At 38.9% G+C, this 7770-nt stretch overlaps 1 long non-coding RNA gene across 1 annotated transcript; it reads left to right on the forward strand.

The window, feature by feature from the left end:
* Positions 1–527: 527 nt before the first annotated feature.
* LOC133391576 (uncharacterized) lies at positions 528–1483 on the forward strand. Its single transcript, XR_009765065.1, has 3 exons — positions 528–882; positions 1214–1328; positions 1413–1483. It is a non-coding gene; the product is annotated as an uncharacterized LOC133391576 (long non-coding RNA).
* Positions 1484–7770: the final 6287 nt, after the last annotated feature.

Raw genomic sequence — 7770 nt, forward strand, 5'->3', positions numbered from 1 at the left:
TCAGTCAGCCGCAAAACGGTTAACGAATGGTTTAAGCTTCTTAGGGAAAAATGTAGTGCGTATGTTGAGGAGAATAGGCGGCTGATAGGAGGCCCAGGACTAACGGTGGAGATCGACGAGTCCCTCATCGTAAAACGTAAGTACAACCGAGGCCGATTGCCAAGGACTGGGGAGCTATGGTTGGTAGGGGGTATTTGTAGGGAAAGTAAAGAAATTTTCTTAGAGATAGTCGGTAGGAGAACTAGGGAAAATTTGCACGACCTAATCCTCGAGAGTGTTGATTGGGGCACCACAATCATGACCGATTGTTGGAAAGCATACGACACTCTCGAGGATTATGGATACGTGCATAAAAAGGTGAATCATTCAGTTTGCTTTTTAAATCCAGAAGATAGGGAAATTCATACACAGACTATAGAAAATTTATGGGGTAAAATTAAGCCATTTTTGAGGAGCAAGGGAACAAACAAAAAGACGTTGATCTCGTACATCAGAGAGTACGAGTTCAAACGGTGTAGTACGAATGTTTTTGAAAGCATTCTGCTCGCCTTAAAAGCTGAGTAGGCCCAGCTTAGGACCAGCATAGGGACCAAGATCCATTTATTTTTTTACGACTATTTTAATCACATTTTATCATTCAAGGTGGCTAGCAAATGCTGAGAAGTGTTTTAAGCACGATTAAAATAATCATGCTCACACATTTTCAGAACTCCGACCCCAACCTCCACGTGGTGCTGGCTGGACTACAACTGTTGCACAAAATGTGCAACAATTGTATACCAACTGGGGCGGGGGTATTGTGTTTTTTGTTTGTTGTTTCAGATCACCGTTTTGCTGTCGATCAACGGATACATTTATAGTTTTGCTTGCAGCAAAACAAAGGTAGGTTACAATAATACTTACGTTCCTGTGAAATATATTCACGAAAAGGGGCTGGCTGTGATATTTGGAGGAAATTTGAATAGGAAAGTGTACACCTTTATCGCTGGTCGGTTTGCAACTGTATATTCGTTTGTCCTTTTTTGTATATAATAATTCATGCAGTTCATAGTTCATGCAGATCGAGCAGTTTCTAACGTCGAGTAGTTTATAACCTAATCTTAGTTTCCTAACGCTTTGTTTTATGCAATTCAAATTTATGTTCGAAAATAATTATTCTAATTCCAACAGTTCCATTTTGTAACAAACTAATTATTGTAACTATTTTTTTCAGTAACTTTTATGTGCGACATCGAACCACCAATCCATCTCAGAACCATGTCCTGTCGACACTCTCACCAAGGACGGTTTTATATGATGTATGCGGCGTGCGGAGTGAGTGGCAAACGGTACGTGGTTAATACTAATAATAAGAAAAACAATTGCTCTTGTAGTCACAATATATGACACATTTTCTTTTATATTGCTTACAGATACTTCATCTAAGCTGCTCAACGTTTTCTTCCTCTGCTGCGGTATCAGAATCGTAACATCGTAAATATGGTGAGTCCTTCATAGCACATGATTAGTAATTCTAACCATTAACGTGCCATATTATTTCTTCTACCAGGCCCCAGCGACATATTTCTATTGTTGCGACAAATGTCAGCACGCGTCGTACGAATTATCGGTGGTATGCTGTCCGAAGAACAAAGCTGCCACAGCTGAACCCACAGCCCGATTGCACGATCAGCACAGTTACAGCATAGCGTAAGGTTCAACACCTGGGGCTCGCGTTGAGCTAACAGCACGGCACCGTCAACGACACGATCGGTCACCCAACGCCATGCCCGTCGAATGATCCGCCCTCCACCGACCAATCTGCTGACGCCGATGGGCGCCCAATCGCGCAACTCGGAAACAGAATCTGCCTCACCCCCACGACCGTGACATTACTATTAGATAATAAAAGTGCGATCGATGGTTCGAACGTGACGTGATTTGAAAAAAAAAATGTCTGCAGACACTGCGTGGTAATTTTTATTTTTTTTATCCGAAATTCGTCCTTAAGATTTCCACCTGCTACAGTTGTATTGGATGTGTTATTCCGCTGTTCCGCTTTGGTGCGCTTTCCGAGAGAGCAATCTCTCATCGGCTGACGAGCATGAGTGCCCGCCGTCTTGGTACCGGTAGGTAGGGAGAGGAATCCCGGCTTTAGAGGAAAACAATTAGAAGGTCATTCGAGTCCACAATACAACAACGAGATCAACAATCCGAACTGAATGTAATGTGTGACTTAATAGATAATAACTTTGTAAAAAAAAAAACAGATTAAATAATAGAACATAAAACGTTTTACTTTTTTATTGGCGAACTATACACGAACTACACATCGTACTGTTCTCTCGCTCTCAGGCAGTTCGAGTTTTGGATTGAGTGATGGATTTATGTATGTATTTATTCATTGATTGACGTTTTTTATTTTAATAATAACGTTGTAATTTTCAACGTACTTTGCACATTTTGTAAAGAACAAAAGAAAAATTAAATATAAAACATAACATTTCCAAGATCACATAAATGCATTTATTCGTACCGTGATTGTGGCTCTATTTCCAAATATAATTTTAGTAACTGGATCCTCCTGCTGATTGGTGCACATTTTCTTTCTGTGCAAGTAATACGGCACAGGCCAGTATTGCGTCAAGCGCGCCCATCGTTTTTTTTATATTTTTTTTATTTTGTTACATCGATCCTTTTCCATCGTTCATCGTTTCTTCGTATATATGACCATCGCGCTGCTGCACAAGCGTTAGTGGTTTTAAAGTTAAAAAAACTATATTTCATAAAGCCCACCACAAGATAGGGGGGGTCCAGTGTAGCCAATCACAGAGAAGCAATTTTGTGATCTGCTTCTCCTTTATCCTACTTACTTCCTTTGTTTCTATTTTTTTATGTTTCTATTTAATTGGCCGGTCTCGTAGTACAGTCGTCAACTCATACGACTTAACAACATGCCCGTCATGGGTTCAATCCCCAAACAGACCGTGCCGCCATACGTAGGATTGACTATCCTGCTATGGGAGGGAATCAATTAGTCACTGAAAGCCAAGCCCACAAGTGGGTACAGGCAGGCCTTGACCGACATCGGTTGTTGAGCCAGAGAAGAAGAAGAAGAATTTAATTGAACGGGATACAAGTGAAATGGTATCCAGGCTAAAGCAATGTCGTCGTTTTTTTAAATTTACTTAAAAATTAAAAATGATTTCCACTACAGTTTTTATACACTGTAAGTAAAAAAGAACAAAATGGTTTTTTGTTGTCGAACTGTACATAAAAAATCCTATTTATTGACTCTTCTTCGGTACGAGATTAGCATAACCAACTAACAACGGAATCATGTTTTTTTTTAAACAATCATCGTCGTTTTTTATAAATATATTTGTTTGTTTGTTTATTTATTACAATTATCGACGGACATCATAAGCCCACTCGATATAGATAAGAGTACAATAAAACATATATAGCCACACACTTTACACAACAATAACAAGGGCGCTAAAGATTCTGGCGAGATGCGCGAAGCAAATTAATGCGACTCAACACATTTGCTATCGTCGTGCCGGGCTCATACGCATCAGATGCCGCATTCAGAGCAAGACATATACGCAAAAACGGGTCTCGAGAGGCGAAGGCGGTCCTTGTCTCTGGGATGGCCAGCATCGCCCGAGGGCGGAGGGTTCTTGCAGGCACGTATAGCTGTATCGACGAGAGCAAAGCCGGACAATCGATGCTACCGTTGAGAAGCCCAACGATAAAAGCCAGCCTAGCATTTCGTATTCGGTTGTCGAGTTGGGGTAACCCGAGCAACAAACACCTTGTTGTGTAGTTGTTGTTGCTGCCCCACGAACGGAGCGCGAAATATTAAAAGAGAGCAATCACTACGTTAAACAATCGTAGAAAAATGGGAAAAAAATATCGGGCTAGGATTCTTCTTCTTCTTCTTTGGCTCAACAACCCATGTCGGTCAAGGCCTGCCTGTACCCACTTGTGGGCTTTGGCTTTCAGTGACTAATTGATTCCCCCCCATAGCAGGATAGTCAGTCCTACGTATGGCGGCGCGGTCTATTTGGGGATTGAACCCATGACGGGCATGTTGTTAAGTTGTACGAGTTGACGACTGTACTACGAGACCGGCTCCGGGGCAAGGATTACATTCCTTAAATATGTATGTGACAAAGGGAAATTATTAGATTCTGCCAAAAATCGCTGTTGAGGTTTTTGTTTTGCTTTTGTTTGATCGAATCAGTTTAGAACCGTTATTCACTAATTTGATTGAATACTAAATACTTCACTAATTAATTGATGGTTCTCATGGAAATTAAAAAAATATAAAAAAAATGTTTACATATTTTGATTTGTATTTTCAATACACACGTAAAGAAATTTTTATTTGAATTTTTTTTATTTGTTCGAAAAATAATTTTGATAATTATTCTTATAAAACTCGTAAAACCTACGTTTAAAAATTATAATAAAAACTTCTTAAAATCGTTAAAATATATTTTTCTCTTAAACCTGTCGGGAGTATAGGGCCAATTATGTGACTCAAGTGTTTTAGAAAAAGTATCAAAAATGCTCATTTTCTATTATGATCCATGTTAGAGAACTTGATTTTTCTCTGGTTTGATATATCTAAGTGAACGAAGGTGATTTGCATTACCTGACTCAAACGGAGACCGTTTTTTGTCCAACAACTTTCCGTCAGGTTGAAGCTACGGAAATCGTTCAGTTTTATGGTTTAACTATTAAATACATATTCTTAGATCAAACGTTTTGCATGTAATTACATTCAGAAGGGATTTTTTTTTGTAATTATTCACTGGAAAAATGGTGGAAATAACAAAACACACAGAGATTGGAGAATCATACCACAAGCGCTACTTTTCATGACATTGCCACATTTAAAGAACAATAATATGCCACACGTAGAAATAATTTTAAATTGGTACGATACTTCCTGCGTTACGCGTTGCAATTTGTTTTGGCAAACAAATCCATTTCAGATCTATTTGGTAGCAATGTTTCGAGTCAACGAAAGAAGTCTCTAACAAGCTTGTATAATACCGATTTTGTTTCAGTTCGTGTAGCGCGGTTTTGTTTGATACTTTTCCGTTTGAATCAGATAATCGACACTTATGTTATTTTTATTTTTGAACGATTTTTAAATGGGTTAGTTAGCACAAAAAACATGTTTTTTGAAGTATCTTTATAGTTATGGTACGACCATACATTTGTTTTTTTTTTGCGTAATAAGTCGTGTAAAAATGTTTTAAAAATAAAAAAATCTACAAATATGTGAAATAGTATTCAGCACATCTCATACATTCATTGTTTTTATTTATCTCTTACGGATTTTCCGCAAATCACGAAATACGACTGTTCATATAGTTGTGGTAGGCGCTCTATTAAGGACAAAGTATCCGGTTGCGTTATACTTAACATATCTCAAAAGCTCTTTTAAGCAAGTATTACCTCTTAGGTCAATACACCAAACAGAAGAAAATAAAGAATGATATGTTTAATCCTTTGACAGTCTCAAAAATTTTAGAAATTGCGCAAACCCATAATGAAGTGATGGCAAAAAGTTTACAAAAGAAAATAATTTTGGCCCATTATGCAAACCGTTGCTTTACACAAAAGATGAAGCAATGCAATATGTGTCAAAATCATTGAATTATTTCCATCCCCCTCTCCCTACGCGACAATGAATCGAAACGGGGAACAAAAGCACAGCCCGAAGCGACCATGATTCTCCATGATCAACAATTTTCCAGGATGCTCGGTCCCTGGCTGCAGCCTCCCATCCATGCAGACACCCGATCTCCGTCAGGTCTCGCTTCACCTGGTCCAGCCATCGAGTTCGCTGTGCTCCCCTGCGCCTTATGCCGAACTGGGGATCGCTGTCGAATACCTTTTTGGTGGGGCATGAGTAGGGCATCCTCATGACATGCCCCAGCCATCATATCATGCCAGCTTTCGCCACCGTCAGGATGCTCGGTCCGCCGTACAGCTCAGCAAGCTCGTGGTTCATCCTTCTCCTCTACACTCCATGCTCGAACACACCGCCAGAGACGGTCCGGAGGATGTGTCGCTCAAACACGCCCAGAGCGTTTGCATCCTTTGCATGGTTCAATTGTATTGATGTCTAATCGGACATAGGCCGTATCGGCCGGGCCGTAATAACTAACAAATAATTAAAAAAATAAATCGGACGATACCAACAAATTGTGGGAACAAACCAAACATATATAAGATACGACGAATAAATCGTGAGACGAGCCCAAAAAATTATGGGAACCAACAAATAAACCGGGGCCGGTCTGGTGATACAGTCGTCAACTGGTAGGACTTAACAACATGTCCGTCATTGGTTCAAGCCCTGAATGGACCGTGTCCCCATACATAGGACTGCCTAATCTGTGAAGGTAATCAATGTGTCACAGAAAGCCAAATCTATGAGTGGCATGGTACAGGCAGGCCTTCGCCGACAACGGTTGTTGTTCCAAAGAAGAAGAGGAAGATTCGATAAACCGTAGGAAATACTGTAATAGTGTAAATAAATGACTACAAAAAAAATAACATGACTGCTTAAAAAAAGCAAACTCACATTCGTTTGTCTCACTTTAGAGCTTTGATTTTTCATTCCAAAGTGAGATGTTGTTTTCAAATGGATATCTAGCACTACACAAACTAAGCGCTAGGCATCGATCTTTTGTCGGTTAAGAATTGCTCAATTTACCGGGTCACCCGATGCTTTATTCAATTTAAATCATGCTCCAGTTAGCTATGGAGCTCAAAAATGATTTTTATGTTTTTATTGAAAAACTAGGAATGAATTAATATTTTAAACAATGTGGCAGCTGTGCTGAAACGAATGGCGGGTCTTTTGATCCGTTTTTTGTCTATCTTCGACGTTGCAATAAGCTCTTCCATCTTTTTGACTTCCATGCCTCCTTGAACTCACATACTTCACATCGAATCACCTTTTGTTTCTATTTCTTAAGACCAGCTTGTTTTTTTTTATGTTAGTCTTAATTTTTGTTTAACTAACCATGGCTGACACATACATTCCATGAACAAAAAAAATTTACTGAAACATTGACAGTCATTTTCATTAACAGAAAATTCAAATCAAAACTGGTAACAAAGGGAGTGAGATACAGAATTTACCACTATTCAAAACAGATCACAATAATAAATATCAACATGACTGTATGTAGAAGAATAAACCTTTGTGTTAAACATTTTCGTTTTGTTATATCATTTAAAGTATAACAGCGATTTATTGACTATTTAATAAGGATACCATAAATTAGTTTTTAATTCATTTTCTTTTTTCAACTGCACTAGTCACTGAGCTACGTAATATAATTAATAGGGTAATTATAAAAGGTATTAGGGTGTGCACATTTTAAACAACGCATTTCCCATGTGCTTCTAAAATACAAAATACTCATGAGGCCCACTTACTGATGCTGATTATGACGCTAAAACAGTCTTTTAATTTCATCAGATCCGACACCTGTCCGGGTACAGATTTTGGTCTCATACCGGTCCTAGAAATGCTACCAAACCTGTACCGGTTTTAGAACTAACCCCATACCGATCGTACTACCAAAGACGATAAGTTGATCCCGAACTCATTCCATAAACTTACACTGAATACATATCGGTCCTGGAAATGATCCTGACCCAATTTTTATCCTGGAAGCTTTTTCTATCGTTTCTAGAACTGACTAACCCATAGTGGCCATGGAACTGATTCCAATTATATATCAGAACTGAAAC

Source organism: Anopheles gambiae, chromosome 2 (genome assembly GCF_943734735.2).
Source record: "Anopheles gambiae chromosome 2, idAnoGambNW_F1_1, whole genome shotgun sequence".
NCBI lineage: Eukaryota > Metazoa > Arthropoda > Insecta > Diptera > Culicidae > Anopheles > Anopheles gambiae.